The sequence below is a fragment of the Poeciliopsis prolifica genome, unplaced genomic scaffold (genome assembly GCF_027474105.1).
Source record: "Poeciliopsis prolifica strain line A6 unplaced genomic scaffold, Auburn_PproV2 SCAFFOLD006, whole genome shotgun sequence".
Taxonomy (NCBI): domain Eukaryota; kingdom Metazoa; phylum Chordata; class Actinopteri; order Cyprinodontiformes; family Poeciliidae; genus Poeciliopsis; species Poeciliopsis prolifica.
Genome location: NW_026562381.1, coordinates 10692056 through 10708599, shown reverse-complemented (window position 1 = coordinate 10708599; position 16544 = coordinate 10692056). Strand labels below are relative to the sequence as shown.

Genomic DNA, 16544 nt, shown 5'->3' with positions numbered 1-16544 from the left:
TATTCACAGGAATCAGAGGAAAACTACTTTTTTTCATTTGTCTGCAATACTATTTGATTACATAAACACGCCTGTCATAATGGGAGTGAATAGTTAGCCCAAATGCAGAACACACTCAGGGGAAAACTGTAGTACAGAAAAAAAGTGAAGTTTATTGAAGACACTGCTGCAGAGCACTGAAGGCTCGGGTCGATCCAGGGAGAAAGGCGACAACAGGAAACAAGCGGTTCATTGAGGACCGCTGGGTTAGCGAGGTGAGGGAGTACTGAAATGTCCGGGGTTTACGGTTTCTCAGTGGTTCCAGGTCGCGGTGATGTTGGCTGGCTGAAATCCAGGAAGAAACGGGAGCACGTCGGAGGGCGGACAGGTAGGCTAGAGCGGCGGCGGTAGAGAAGCAGTACGACTGCCAGTCGTGGGAATCTGGGAGGAGCTGGATGGTTCACGGATGGAGTGAGTCTGGGGGCTCGGACAACGAGAGGCCAGGAGGAAGCACCTGAAGGCGAGAAAAAACAACAAGGAAGTTTTCTTTTTCACTAGGAAACAGAGTAACAGAAGCAAGCTTCTAGGGGCTTGGAGCTACCATGACTGGCTAACACTCAGGCGCCGAAGGACTGGCAGTCTGCCTCTCTTGAACGTCTCGTTGATGAGCTCAATTCGCCTCAGGTGTGGGATGACGTCATCCTCGCCCTCCGACCAAATGGAATAGGCTCCCTCTAGTGGTGGAAACAAAACCAGTGCATACACAAAAACTCCACAAGGAGCTGAAGGAAAAACCCCAGAACATGACAGTACCCCCCCCTCAATGGTCGCCACCTGGCGGCCTAGAGGAACTGGAGGGAAGGGAGGAACGGTAGTCAGTAATGAGGGATGGATCTAAGATAAAGGACCCAGGGACCCACGAGCGTTCCTCCGGACCGTAGCCCTCCCAATCGACAAGGTACTGCCAGCCGCGACCTCGCCGGGAGTCTACGATCCGGCGGACAGTATATGCAGGATGGCCATCAATATCACGGGGGGGTGGAGGGGGCTCGGCTGGAGGGCAGAGTGTGCTGGTCTGGACGGGTTTGATTTGGGAGACATGGAAGGTGGGATGGATACGGAGGGAAGCGGGCAAACGGAGACGGACAGCAGACGGATTTACGATGGTTTCTACTTCAAATGGCCCAATGTAACGAGGGGAAAGTTTTCTGGACATGGCCTTGAGAGGAATGTCCCGGGAGGATAACCATACTTGTTGACCGGGGGCATATGTCGGAGCAGGTCGCCTTCTGCGGTCCGCTTGACGCTATCTGGGCTGCGTTGAGGTTGAGGTTGTGGAGAGTTGTGTTCCAGATGCTGTGACAACGACGGATGTGATGGCGGACAGATGTAACAGAAATGTCTTCTTCGTCAGATGGGAGTAATGGGGGTTGATAGCCAATGGATACTTCAAAGGGGGACAGACCGGTAGCAGCAGAAACATGACTGTTGTGTGCATATTCTACCCACGGGAGGAATTGGGACCAGTCAGAAGGGTTGGTGGAAGTGTAGCAGCGGAGCATGGATTCCAGATCTTGATTGAGTCGTTCAGTTTGACCATTTGACTGTGGATGAAAACCAGAGGTGAGTGAGACTTTGGCGTGTAAAGCGGAACAGAAATTTCTCCAAACCTGCGATGTGAATTGTGGTCCTCTGTCGGAAAGGATGTCTTGGGGTATACCATGAAGCCGGAAAACATGTTTGACCAGGAGTTGAGCTGTTTTAAATGCAGTGGGCAGTTTGCGGAGGGGGATGAGATGACAGGCTTTGGAAAAACGGTCAACAATGGAGAGAATAGTGGTCATGCCTTTGGAAACGGGTAAACCAGTAACAAAATCTAATGCGATGTGGGACCAAGGGCGTTTCGGAATCGGGAGAGGCTGAAGGAGACCAGAGGGAGGTTGATGGGATGATTTATTGCGGGAACAGATGGTGCAGGCTAGAACAAATTCACGGACGTCTTTATGAATGGAGGGCCACCAGAATCTACGATTTACTAGAGCGATGGTTCGGCTGGTGCCAGGATGGCCAGAGAATCTTGAAGCATGGATCCATTGGAGAAACCGGGCTCGGACAGATGATGGGACAAAAATTTCCTAGAAGGGCAATTGTCTGGCGTGGGTTCGGACTGTTGTGCTTGTTTAATTATATCCTCCATCTCCCAGGTGACTGTGGCAACAGTGCAACTGGGAGGGAGGATGGTGGCTGGAATCTTATCGGAATCATCGGGAGAGAAAAGACGGGACAAGGCATCAGGTTTAATGTTACGAGAGCCCGGGCGATAGGAGATGGACAAATTGAAACGGGAGAAAAATAAGGACCAGCGTGACTGTCGGGGATTCAACCTCTTTGCGGACTGAAGGTAGGATAGGTTCTTATGATCAGTCCAGACCAGCACAGGATGTTCCGCCCCCTCCAGCCAGTGTCTCCACTCCTCCAGAGCCAATTTGATGGCTAGAAGTTCCCGGTCTCCAACGTCAAAATTCCTCTCCGGAGGGGTTATCTGCGTGAAAAAAAGGCACACGGATGAGTTTTATGGTCATGGGACGAGACCTGAGACAATACTGCCCCCACACCAGTGTCAGATGCATCAACTTCAACAATAAACTGTTTAGTGGGGTCAGGTTGAACTAATATGGGAGCGTGCGCGAAGAGGTTCTTGAGACGTGTGAAGGCAGCGTCGGCCTCCTCGGTCCAGCTGAATGGGATCTTTGAAGAAGTTAAGGCGGTTAGCGGTAGTGCGGTCTGGCTGTAGTTCCGGATGAAGCGGCGGTAGAAGTTGGCAAAGCCCAAAAAACGCTGAAGTTGCTTGCGGGTCTCGGGCCTGGGCCACTCCAGCACCGCCCGGATCTTCCTCGGCCGGCCTGACCTGTCCGCCTCCTAATATGAATCCCAGAAAGAAACAGAGGTCTGATGAAATTCACATTTCTCTGCTTTAACATAAAGTTTGTTCTCCAGTAGTCGTTGTAATACCAGACGGACATGGCGTTGGTGCTCCTCAGGAGACTTAGAGTAAATCAGGATCATCAAGGTATACAAAAACAAAATATGTTTAAGAAGTCTCTTAGAACATCATTAACGAGAGCCTGGAAAAAGGCTGGGGCATTAGATAGACCAAAAGGCATGACCAGGTATTCAAAGTGGCCAATAGGAGTTTTGAAAGCCGTTTTCCACTCGTCTCCTTTGCGGATTCGGAGGAGGTGGTATGCATTTCTCAGGTCGAGCTTGGAAAAGATTGTTGCACCATGAACGGGTTCAAAGGCTGAAGACAGAAGTGGTAATGGATACTTGTTTTTGACTGTGATGTTATTTAATCCCCTATAGTCTATACAGGGCCTCAGAGATCCGTCCTTCTTCCCACAAAGAAGAACCCCGCCCCCAGTGGTGACGAAGATGGACGGATAATACCGGCTGCTAACGAGTCTTTGATGTATTGCTCCATGGTTTCTCTCTCAGGTCGGGATATGTTGTATAAACGGCTGGATGGCAGAGGGGCTCCTGGGAGAAGATCGATGGCGCAGTCGTAAGGACGATGAGGTGGTAAAGAAAGGGCTTTAGTTTTACTGAAAACCGCAGAGAGATCATGATATTCAGACGGAACGGTAGACAGATCGACAGGGTCCGCCTCCTGCTGCTCCACCGGCGACGAACCCGGTGGAAACAGCGGAGCGGAGACAGGAGGAATGACAAAACGTGGACCAGGATGAGACGTGTCTGTCAGACCAGTTTATTTGGGGATTGTGTTGTTGTAACCATTGATAGCCGAGAATTATGGGAGAGTGGGCAGTGGAAAAAACAAAAAAAGAAATCAACTCACTGTGATTGCCGGAAATCACCAGATGGAGCGGTTTGGTCCGGTGAGTGACTTGCGGTAGCATTTTACCGTCAATCGCGGTAACGCGCAGGGGAACTGGCAGAGGTTCTGTTTCGATTGCTATTTGTTTGGCAAGGGTCTCATCGATTAAATTCTGCTCGCAACCGGAGTCTACGAGTGCAGAAAGGGGAAATGACTGTTTATGATGGAGAATAGTGGCAGGGAGTAACAGACGAGGGGATTCGGCAGTAGATAGATGGTCCGCCAGCCCCTCCTTTTCTACTGGCGGACCTGAGAGTTTGAAAGAGCCGGACATTTGGCGCGAAAATGACCTGGAGAGCCGCAGTATATACAAAGCAGGGCGGAGATACGCCGCTGGCGTTCTTCGGGGGTTAGCCGAGTTCGACCCACCTGCATAGGCTCAGGCTCCGAAAGCCCACTGGGAGGTGAGACCGCAAGTGCTGAGGTGGCGATCTCCCGATTTTCCCCTGGCGAGCTCCTCCGGTCCCTCTGTTTAGCGCGGGTGCGGAGTCGATTATCAAGACGGATGGTTAAACTGATTAATTGTTCCAGTGTCTCTGGTTCGTCTAGCGTCGCCAACTCATCCTTAAGTGTGTCGTTTAAAGCGTTATAAAACGCGCTCTTTAAAGCAGCGGCATTCCAGCCTGTGGCAGCCGCCTGTATGCGGAAATCAATGGCAAAATCTGCGGCGGATCGTTTGCCTTGTTTTAGATTCCACAATTCCCGGGAGTTGAATGATTTGTCGGAGTCATAACTAAATACTTGTTTGAATTCTTTCAGGAAATTATCAAAAGAACAGCCATAATTAGTTGGGTCAGGAAAACGGGTCTCTGCCACATTAATGCCTTCCCAGACAGCAGGGAGATAACATAAGCGATCCTTGCTCCATCTTGTGAATAGTTCTGAGGTGAATGGTTGAAAACGATGGAGCATTGTAATATGAACCCGTTACATTTATTTCGATCACCTGAAAATCTTTCTGGAGGAGGGTATCGAACATCCGAAAACACGGGTTGGATCGCTGGAAACCGGATCTGGAACGGGGGCTGGAGCTGGAGGTGGAGGCTGGGGAAGAGACTGTTGAAGGAGAGTGGTGAGATCTGCTAGACGTTGATTAGTTCAGTCTGGAGAGTGTGAAGTTGTCTTAATGCGGTTTCATGGGTTTGAATTATGGATTGTTGTTCTGATAGCGTTCTCCTGATAGCATCTGCTGGGCTGAGCTGTTGGCCTGAGTGTTCTGTCATATTGGGAGTGAATAGTTAGCCCAAATGCAGAACACACTCAGGGGAAAACTGTAGTACAGAAAAAAAAGTGAAGTTTATTGAAGACACTGCTGCAGAGCACTGAAGGCTCGGGTCGATCCAGGGAGAAAGGCGACAACAGGAAACAAGCGGTTCATTGAAGGACCGCTGGGTTAGCGAGGTGAGGGAGTACTGAAATGTCCGGGGTTTACGGTTCTCAGTGGTTCCAGGTCGCGGTGATGTTGGCTGGCTGAAATCCAGGAAGAAACGGGAGCACGTCGGAGGGCGGACAGGTAGGCTAGAGCGGCGGCGGTAGAGAAGCAGTACGACTGCCAGTCGTGGGAATCTGGGAGGAGCTGGATGGTTCACGGATGGAGTGAGTCTGGGGGCTCGGACAACGAGAGGCCAGGAGGAAGCACCTGAAGGCGAGAAAAAACAACAAGGAAGTTTTCTTTTTCACTAGGAAACAGAGTAACAGAAGCAAGCTTCTAGGGGCTTGGAGCTACCATGACTGGCTAACACTCAGGCGCCGAAGGACTGGCAGTCTGCCTCTCTTGAACGTCTCGTTGATGAGCTCAATTCGCCTCAGGTGTGGGATGACGTCATCCTCGCCCTCCGACCAAATGGAATAGGCTCCCTCTAGTGGTGGAAACAAAACAGTGCATACACAAAAACTCCACAAGGAGCTGAAGGAAAAACCCCAGAACATGACAACGCCATCAAAATATGTTGAAGTTTATGCTTGGAACAAGATGAAATACGAACTATTCTGAGATGTGTGGACGATTTTTGACGTGAGCCATAAAAACACAAGCACCGTGACACAAACACGATTATTTTTTGTGTGTTTCCCGTCATCCAGTCAAACCTGCTGCTGTTACTTCATCACTGGCTGATTTATGTGATTGCTAAAATCAGAAAACTTTGCTCCTCTAACAATGTGTTTCGACGGTGACCTCATTAATCTGTTAAGAATTCTTGCAGTCTTTACTGACATTTACGCTCGGTTAACATATGCCACGCAAGCTGACAGTTTACACATGGGGAAAGCGAGGATAACAAATGTGGTGCATCTCACAGATGCGGAGACTCTGGGTTTACTACATGACTCAGCAAACACTCACTACAGACAGAGCACTCTGCATCAAAGCAACTTGAAACGACTGCTCTGTGTTTTTAACATCAAAGTCAACATCCTGTGTTTTGTCTGTGCAGCTGACGCCTCATTATGGTTAGATCACTTAATCTGTAATGCTGTCTCCAAGAAGCAGCCGAGATTTTATGTTTATGCAGCCTAAAACATAAAAATTGACATTTCAAACTTCACTGTCTGGAAAGTTAGAAGACAGGGTGTGGCAGAACCATATGGTCACATTAAAAGTCTTTGTAATTAAATGCTTGAAAGCTATTTGAGCCTTGTACACCTGCAGTCCTTTAAAAGTCTAATGATCGCTTTTAAATTGCCTGCAACACATCGTGATTCTCTTTTTATACATATTAATATTTAACAAATGGAAATATATTTGTAGTCAAATATAGTTAAATTGAGTTGGTACTGCAAACAGTAACTTTACTTCTTAATTACAAAGCAGACTACAAACACTAATTCCGCCTCAAATTCGGGTTCGTCTTGCACCTGACCTGCTTCCCTCCGCGTCTCTGTGGGTGGTGGTATTTTCTCTAAAGTCAAGCACCAAGCAGGAAAAAGAGCGAGAGTCACCACCTGGATTTACCAAGCAGACAGGTAAGAGTCTTCCAGTGGATAATTACTGCATGAATGATTGTTTCACCTGGCAACAAGATTCTGTAACTGCTGCAGTAAGTAGGTTATTATGTCTTAAAGGCACATCAAATAGTCATTTGAAGTTTTTTAAGCTGCAGGCGTGTATCACGCAAAGAAAAACCGCAAAAATTTGGCTCAAGAAATGTCCATTGCATTTGTGAAAACTGGAAGATTTTGTAAAATAAAATCAGAAATAAGAAAACAGCAGAAAACATTGCCATGTTTAAGAATCAGGGCATTTCCACACATGCGACGTGAAAAAAGACTGTATTTAAAACATACGAGCCCAAAGAAGGAAGTCAGATGACTACCTGAATGTCCTAAACAATCAGGTTACTCCATCGCTGAATTTCTTCTTCCTTCATTACCTGGGTACAGTCGAAGATGACGATGCCAGGGTTCATGTGGATTAAACTGAGAGGACGTTGGCAGCTGCTTTCTTATCCATCATGTCCATAAGATCTTGGAGAAAAGTAATAAATGTGACACTGTAGGAGCTTATTGGAATGACGACATGGCAAATGAACGGCGTAATCAAAGGGTGAAGGCAGTCAAACAAATGATCAGTGTTTGGATAGTTATGGGATGGTGACATTGTACCAAAGCTGTGGCCTTATTTTGGTTTTCTTACAAGTAAAATTATAAACTCAAGATGCAAGGTACAAAAACGTTATTTTGTTCACGATGGAAGTGTGGTTGAAGGCGTCACGTTGTCACAAGGTGTTGTCACAATTTTCTCCCCAAACCTCATCAGCATCTTCTGAACCACTCTCTGCATTTGACTCTCCTACGTCTATCATGTCACACATCCAATTGTCTCTGTTCTCAAACCATAACAACCATTTCAACGGCTAACAACTACTGGATAAAACCGTGACGTCTCAGACTCTGTCCCCATTCCTCAAGCAGTTTAGGTGGTGCTTAACCTGTGAAACTTCGGCAACTATAAATAGAAAGCAGACCTTGGTGTTCCTGTCTGCACCAGGCTTTTACATTGACTCCTCTGCTGAATCCTCCCCGGGCAAAATAAGCTCTATGATGTAAGCTGCATCAAGACAGCAGGACCAGAGAACCATTTCTAGTCTGGGATAAGTCGCAGCAATCTTAGCTGGAAAGCTTGAGTGTCTGATTGATGTCTATTAGCTTCAAACCATGTGCCGCTGACAGCTTGCGAAGGACTGATTAATGGCGGCTGGGCACTTGCTCCGTGACCTTCATAAAGGTATCCTATGGCAGATAAAGAACTGGGTGGTTTATGAGGTAGGGCACTGATATAGCCTGAATTAATGCCCAATATTGTAGAAATTATGAAGTTGAAGAGAGTGGGCACTTTTTAAAAAACATTTAATTAAATTTTAGAAGTGGGGAGAAGTTTCTATGTGGCTCTCAACAGAAGGTTAATTTGTCCCCTATGACTCTTTGCAAGATAATTTCATTCTTTCAACCTCCTCCCCTTTGGTTCAGTAGCCTGGTCTTTTCCTGAGATTCCTCCGGTCAGAGTACTTCTTTAACAACCAATGCCCTTTCATAGATGGTTATAATCTGCTCTCAGTGCGATACTCTGAATACTTCAATCACTGGGACCTTTAGCTTTGCTTTAGTTGCTGCAGAGCTGATAGTCATTTCTACATCCTGAAGTTTCTAATGTAGGAACTTCAGGACTCAAGGACCTGATGTTTCCAAAATCAGATTTTTATCCATTATTATTTTCATTCTGTCTTTTCCGTTTAGCTGCAGAGCCTCATCAGTGAGTAGCTTGAAGTCCTCATTAGGCTGGAGTGAGACCAGCTAACATAGCTCCTAATTTTAACTTTAATGCCAGAGTAATTAATTCTTGGGTAGATTTTAAATTAAATTCATGTCCTTTTTATGTGGATCAGAAACCGTAGTGAACTAGTCCTCTCACATACTGACAGACGGTGTTTGCGGCTGTAAGACAAGGGTGGAAATCGGCAAAGTTACAATGAAATGTAACAAAAAAAAAAGTGGTTTAAAAAGTTTTCAAACCACATCCAAGCTGCAGGACCAAAAATGACTGGTAATGCACATCAAACATGTTTTATTCTCAGTAAGTAAATTATTCAGAAATAAAACTAAAATTCTAATTCTAGACTTTTCCAAGATTGGGGGGGATCCAGACCCCCTGCTGATAAACACCCAGAACAAATGCAAATCTGTGAGGAACTTTTTATTTGATAATTGATGGTGACTCTAAAACATTCTTTATCTTTGCACATATTCAGCTGTCTGGGTACGAATGTCAAATCCCTGTTGTACCTCGTTAGTCTTTCCACTTTGAAATTAAAGACTCAAAAATCCATGAAGCAGTTTGTTCCTGTCTCATTTGCTGTTTTGCTGCTACACCAGCTATTTTTTTTAATGTTTTTCTTCATCCACAAAGAACAGAACATTGATCACAGAAAAAACAGAAAACATAACTTTTCTTGTTTTCTTTCCCATCCATCCCCGCCTTGCAACCAAAGGAAAAACAAAAATCAAAATCTGAATAAAAAGCGCATAAACTATCACTCTGGATGAGCGTGGAAACTTCCCAGCTCAGGACTGCTGTAAAGAAATAAGTAGTTAACAAACAAACAAGTACGCAAATGTGCATATGTGGAAATATTAACATGATTTTTTTAAAACATCATCACAGTCAGAAGTTACAGCTTCAAGGATTTACTAATGACCAACTATGTAAGGATAATTCAGGATAATTTTTTTCATTTTAGGAAATCAGGTTTCTCAAAATAAGATATTAAGTTCATGTTTTGTGAAATTATTGGATCTTTTGATGCATTTTTTTTCTTCTGTTGCCTAAAGTTGACCGATTATGCTTCCTTGAATGAGTGAGAAAATGACAAAACATGTTAAGTTTTTGCTCAAAGTCATTTTTAGATGATATCTTTTATTTTGAGCTTCTTTCAGAATGAGCTGTTTTAGGGCCTTTTGTTGCTTTAAATCTAAACAAGTTGCTCCTGGCAAATGACTACAATAAGTGTGCAATTATAAAACTATTATGGATGACAAGTCAACTTCAAAACAATGGTCTTTTCCAGCAGCCATTGTACTGGCTCTACTGGAGAAGATTTGATGGAGAACCTTGAACTGAATTGGTCCAAGACGAACAGCTAAGGTTGATCAAAGACAAAAAGCTATTTTAACTTCGGCATTTACAGTCTTTCTAAATATATAGTTTATAAATCAAATCATAAAATACTGATTTGATTTATAAACGAATGTGAAGTATAACAGATTGATTCAAATAACTGCAATATTCTGAAAAGAGACAAAAAAAATAAAAGTTGCTTTTTTTTCTCTTTTCCATTTATTTGCTCTAATGCTGTTCTTTAAAAGCGCAGCTTTAGCATTCTTTGTACCACCAGCGTTTGGTGTGAAAAGTGTTGTAATTTTATTTTTCGGAATAGTTGGACACCAGCGACCGTCAAAACCAAAGGACACATGGACAGACGTGGCACGGGACATGCATCTTTAAATGATGCATGAAGAGGGCCAAGCAATTGGTGTCGCTGACAATCTGTGTTGCTCTTACATAAAACTAAACCTCTTTGCTTCTGTCAGCAACTAATGGGGAAGGACGAAGAAGTCTGAAATGTTTGACAGGGGGTTTAAGTGCAAAGAATGCAGAATAAAGGAAGAAACACCCTGAACAAATGCAAATCTCTCTCTTGGTTAGCCCAAGTAGACAAATTCAAGCTGTTTCAAATCTCAGACCAATCTACCGTTGCAAACAAGTGGTAATCCTTTATTTATTTATTAATAAAATCAAATTGAGCAAACGAGACTTTTCGTCGCAGTCTTCTCTATTATGGCTGAATCTGAGACTGGGGAATTTCTTTTTAAACAAATTGAAGCTAGGTCTCCATGTACTGGGACATTTTATGGTAGGTTTAGCAAGGAAATCTCAAAGGCTCATTAGATGTCCTCCGGCTGTTCTTGGTAGCAAGAGGGTATCTGCATTTCTTATCTGAAAAGGCAGGATCCACTCAAACAAGACAGGAGCTATTATGAAACTTGTTCTTGCCAAACTTTAAAATACATTCCACCCAATGAAGGAGAAATATTTAATGCCCTTGCCACACTGTAGGTCAGAGTTAGCCCTGATGTTAGCTCCAGCCCTGAAGGGTTGTTACCCTGACTCCACTTTAAATGATAGGCCACATCATTACCGGGCCTCCGCACCGCTGAGGGAGAAAGGCGAAGGCAGGTGTGTAGCGGGCGAGAAGCAAAGAGCCGCACCTCGAGTCTGCGCGGCGAAGCTGCCGGGTTCAGCTGCCCACATATGAGCTTCGAATGCAGGGACAGGTGTGCTGCGACAGGGCTGTGTCGGACCAGGTACATCTGTATCTCTTCCGGCGCGACGTGGAGGAGGCGGTGAGTGACAGCAGGTGGGGATGCGGCCCAATTAGAGCAGGGCTGTTGGAGGATGATGAATGGGGCTGGCTCCGAGAGCCTCGGAGAAACGCATGCATAGGCAGGCTGGAGATGCCCACAGCTGTCTCACTGAATGAGTATAAACATGCTGAGGGGCTCCTCCATACTGAATAATGTGAGCAGCATCTGCAGGTTGGTGTGTGCTCCTCTCTCCCTTTCCACTTCTTTTTCACAGCCTCTGACAGTTGTGATCTTGCCCCCTTGACGGCTGTTGCCTTGAACCAAATTTAGAGAATCGTGCAGCGTGCGGCTCACTCCCCACGTAGATTCATATACGGGTTAAAATATATGTTGCGTTCAAAAGGCTGCTTTTCAAATGTCACGGTTCATCGCTGTGTGGAGGGAAGCAGTTTGAGTGAACAGTTCAATCACTTGTTGCTAGGCGGAATAATCAGAGTCCAACGCTATTAAGCAGAGAAAATGCTCTGAAAAGATTTTAAAGTATACACACTGAAATGGACACACTGATTTAAATATTAAATGTCTTTATACGAGCTGACATATTTAATCAACTGGACGATATTACATGTTTATATCTACAATCCTAAAAGGTATAATTCACCCCTTCTTGATTCCTGCTGTTTTTGATCTTTTAAAAGTGTAACATGAAAGACAACCAGATTAAATACTAAATTAAGTTTTTAAATGCTGATCTTATTCATCACAGGAGAAAGTTAACCAACCTGCTCCTTTGTAGAAAATGTAATCGTTTCCTAAACATAATCGGTACATAAATAATTCTGGAATGAAAAACGTTTTCAGCTGTAAAACGGTGTTGTAGAAAACGTAAGAAAATAAAATATACTAACACACTGTCATATCATCAATCAATCAAATTTTATTTGCATAGCACATTTCAGCAGCAAGGCATTTCAAAGTGCTTTACATCATAATTACAAAAACACAAAGTCATGCATCATAGAATAAACAATTCATTCATAAAGACACAACTGACGTTATTTCTGTTTCTGTTTAAGTAAATCACTCATTTTCAGATCTGTTTAATTTGCAGTAATTTATGAAACTCACTGTCACCAGGCACTTTACAAAAATAAAAATTATTTTCTAAATCTGAATCTCTGCTTCACTTACTGAGCTGCAGCCTCTTCAAATTTAACGTTTCATGAACGGGTTTAAAAATATTTGTTTTGATTGGTTTCAGAATCAACTTACAATAAGAATCATGAGTTTGTTTAATAATGCACACAAAGCCAAACACCAGTTAACCTACAAACTACTACTGACAGGGAAGTGGGAATTTTCTTTGACCTGGAATTAAAAACTCAAAATATTATTTGATCAAAAGCAATAACTTAACAAGATTTTTGCAATATTTCAGAATCCTAAAGAAAGAGATTTTGCAGTTTAATTCAGACTTCTGAAGCCCACCTTCATGTAAGATTAGGAAGTAAAAAGTGGGATGAAACGAGCTTTGATCCGCCTGCTTTTGGAAGGAGAGTAACCAGAACAGAACGGGAGCCGTCTGCCTTTCATGAAACCAGTATGTTTCTGGTTAGGAGGTGCTGGTCTCTACAGGCACTGGGCCTTTGAATGTTTTGTTCCCAGTCACTTAAAAAATCAGAGCATTTATACAAATTGTGTAGCAGTCAGATACTGCTGCAGTGTAAAGATTAGGTACTAAATCTTAATCTATGGCAAATTTATGCCTGTTCTGATGTTGAAAAGTAAATTTAAAAAAAAAGTTAATTAAAATTAAAACTGATGGTATGGCACATTTTGGATTATTTCTTCTTGGTAAGCATCCCAAAAGGTAATTTTCAAGAAGTCTATTGATCCTGAGACATAGAAAGAAAAGCAGTGGGGAAAGTAGCATCAGGGGAAAATTAAAGTACAATCAAAAGTTGTGACAGGACTCGCTACTCCACAAAATGTATTTAATTTAATTTAGGCCGGTGTAACACATCCTTCGTCAAAGCGCCAACATCTACACCAGGATACAAGCTGTGTGACAGCAGTCGAGGTTCGGTCTGCAGCTCCAGCAGCTGAGCGGTGCCTCTGGGGAGGAGTAATCATGAGGGACTAATTAACCAATCAGAATCAAGCTTGAGATACAATAGAAGCTATGTAACGTTAGTGTCGCATACTAAAGGGGGAGTATTATGGATATTCCAGGCACATATTGCCATTTTATAACACAACCGGTTGCTATAAAAATATTTTATGTATCAAACATGACTTAAATTTTACTTTTCAATTTAACACCTTGAAATTGGGCCTCTGTCTCTTTAAGAAACTCCCACTTCAAGGACATCATCACTGCATGCATCTTCTATCAAGTATTTAGTCGCAGAGGAAGGGAGCAAAAATACAGGTTAGCTGTCAAGGTTTGACACTTAAGCTATCAGGAGTAACATTACAAGTAATCAAGGATTATTTGAAAACTTTTGGAACATCTACATTGTCAAAATGAGATTAAATGAAAGTATTTTTAATTTCCATTTATGGGTATCTTTAACAGCCTTTTCCTGGCATTCAGATAAACAACCCCTGTGGGAACAACAAGTGGTTTAACTTATTGCTGTAGGTGAGCTGGAGAAAAGTAAAAGCATCATGTCTGAGGAAAGTTGCTCTTCATTCTTTACCATTTCTACATCAAGACGCTTCGATGGAAGCCTGTATTTGCAGCAAATAGGTAGGATTCTTTCTGCAAGTACACGACTGGAAAAATAAATCACAGTGTAGAACTTGCATGGCGATTAGAGGGCTCAGACACACCTGTAGCTTTAGCTTCCAGTCTTTTGTGGAAGAGATTAGCAGAGCTTTATAATTCAGTTTCATTACCGTTTGAAATAAGAAGCGGCTTTTCCGGGGCCACCTCTCAGCTCCAGTATTTTTGTGTCATTACATTAATTCCCTGCAGTTACAACTTAGCTCCCCTTTTCCTCTATAATGGGTAGTTCGCTCAACAAAGTCTTTGAAAGTTAATTATATAAACTTCTCGCTTGTGTGGGAGAAACGTAGCCTCCACGTTTGGGCAGACGATGCAATAGGTAAAGAGCTTAGGTCCCACACGGTAATTCCCTCAGCAGTTACGTTAGCTTGCATCAGTTTGAGGGTGAAGGTGATTATTGAAGGTGGTCAAAGAACAAAAACAATGGATTTAAAGACATGAGCAGTCTTGGATGACTCTACAGGACAAAGGAAGAAGAAGAAAGTTCACGCTGGAATGAGAAAAGAAACCCTGTGAATGTAAAACTGAGCTGAGAAAACGCAGAGAACCTTTACAAATTCTGATATTTTAGCAACTTAAATCAAAATCATTATTCTGAACTCCACTGTATATCTCTCAAAAAACCAGAGCACAAAATGAAGGAGGGCGTGAAAGTTACACTGCCCACATTCACCAAATGGCAGAAATTGCACCATGAACAGAGTGTGCAAGCAAACAGTGATGTTTCCCAAGTCCTATGATAACCTGCCATGTTTTACAGTGAAACATACACAGGCCCGGTTTCAGGGCCCGGTCGGTTTCAGGGCCCGGTTTGGACGTGAGCAGCTTTTACAAGACTGTAGTCAGATACATTAGTTCACCTCTTCATTTTGTCCAGTAATTTAGTTTTGAACGTGAAACCCTTTATGTTACATAGATTCATCACACCGAGAGTGATACAATTTAAGGCTCTATTTCTGCAATGATGTCCTTGAAGTTGTTTGTCAGAAACAACTTCTTTCCTGAGAAAGTCAGAATGAGGCAAATAAAAAAGTTGTTTTCTTTTAAAACAGAAATGCTATGGCCAAGATTTTGGTCATTCTTCTCATCCATAAAAAAAGCTGAAAAACAATCAGCATTTCGTATCAATCTATAGATAATTATCAATTGGTTTTTTGTTTTAAATCTGCCACCAAACTGGTGTTGCGACATTTCCTGTTTTATCCAGTTTTTAGTCAATGTAATTATTCTTTATTGTTCAGCAGTTACATAACAAAGTGACGAACCATAAACTCCAAAGGGTGTTGCTAGGTAACCAAAGAGTGAGCGGGTTGCTAGGTAACCAAAGAGTGAGCGGGTTGCTAGGTAACCAAAGAGTGAGTGGGTGAGTTGATTCCACTAACTTTGCTTTGGTTGAGCAGCTACTGCTTTGGTTCTGCCTACATCTCCCAGAATGCTGTGCGATTCAGGATCAGTTCAGTGAATATCCTACATATTAAACATTCTATCAGATATTGATCACGTTTGTCACAATATATATTATTGATTTATCGTGCAGCCTGAACAATAAGCCACAAGAGGAGGCTCAACCATTTATTAACGACATAACACTGCACATATTTTTCAGAAAGCTAACATTTCTGTGTTAAAATATTTATTATTAATGTTTAATGATACTCTAGTTATGAAGGAAACCAATTCATTAGCTGATCATCAGAAATAACTTGTCATAATATCACTCTGTGGAGAACCTATGAACTGCAGGGAAACGTTCATTAGTTTGAATTCTGCTTTGTTCATGAGGCAAGGCACTAAACCACCAGTTGCCTATTGAACTAAATAAACTTTTGATGATATTTTAATTTATTGAGGCGCACTCTGTCAACGTGACTGTAATAACTGGAGAAGATGAGGTGATCTCTCTTGAAAGCTGGATGATTTTTATTCAAACTAGAAAAATATTAGAAGCCACTGAAAGCGGTTTTAATGCTTTGCCCTTCAGGGCGGCTCAGTATTTCATTTCCACGTTGTGCTATAGGGAAGTTTTTCACCTTGTAAAAGGTGAAGGTTGGGGTCCTCTTTCAGCTGACAGCTATAATCCCACTCCTACAAAATGGTTGTGTCCACACACTAATCACAGCAGCAACTATAATTGACTGATCCGACTTGGGCTCAGGCTAATTTATGTGTGCAACCTCAAGAAAGCTTAAAGACAATCCTGGGGCGTCATCTTCGTGATAGATATCTCCCCCAATGCCCTTGTTTCTCCCGGTCTCTGCGTCAAGCGTCCTACATCTGCATTTCTAAATTTGACAGCTTTTTCCTTAAATTGAAGCTCCTTTTTTCATAAAGCTGCTTTATCTGCACCTCGGATCGAAGGGACAACAAACAAACGGTTTTAGTTTTGTGTGTAAAATTCAGCTTCAGGCTTCTGCATTTTGAGTCTGGGTCTACAGATATGTTAAGTTGTGTCTTTTACAGGCCAAATATTTAATTATTATTGAATGTGTGAAGAAAAAAATACATCTTTAATGATAATTT

At 42.9% G+C, this 16544-nt stretch overlaps 1 long non-coding RNA gene across 1 annotated transcript; it reads right to left on the bottom strand.

The window, feature by feature from the left end:
* Positions 1 to 5151: 5151 nt before the first annotated feature.
* Positions 5152 to 5741, bottom strand: LOC129360638 (uncharacterized). Its single transcript, XR_008606077.1, has 2 exons — positions 5601 to 5741; positions 5152 to 5513 (listed from the first exon to the last, which is right to left on the bottom strand). It is a non-coding gene; the product is annotated as an uncharacterized LOC129360638 (long non-coding RNA).
* Between the last annotated feature and the right edge of the window lie 10803 nt (positions 5742 to 16544).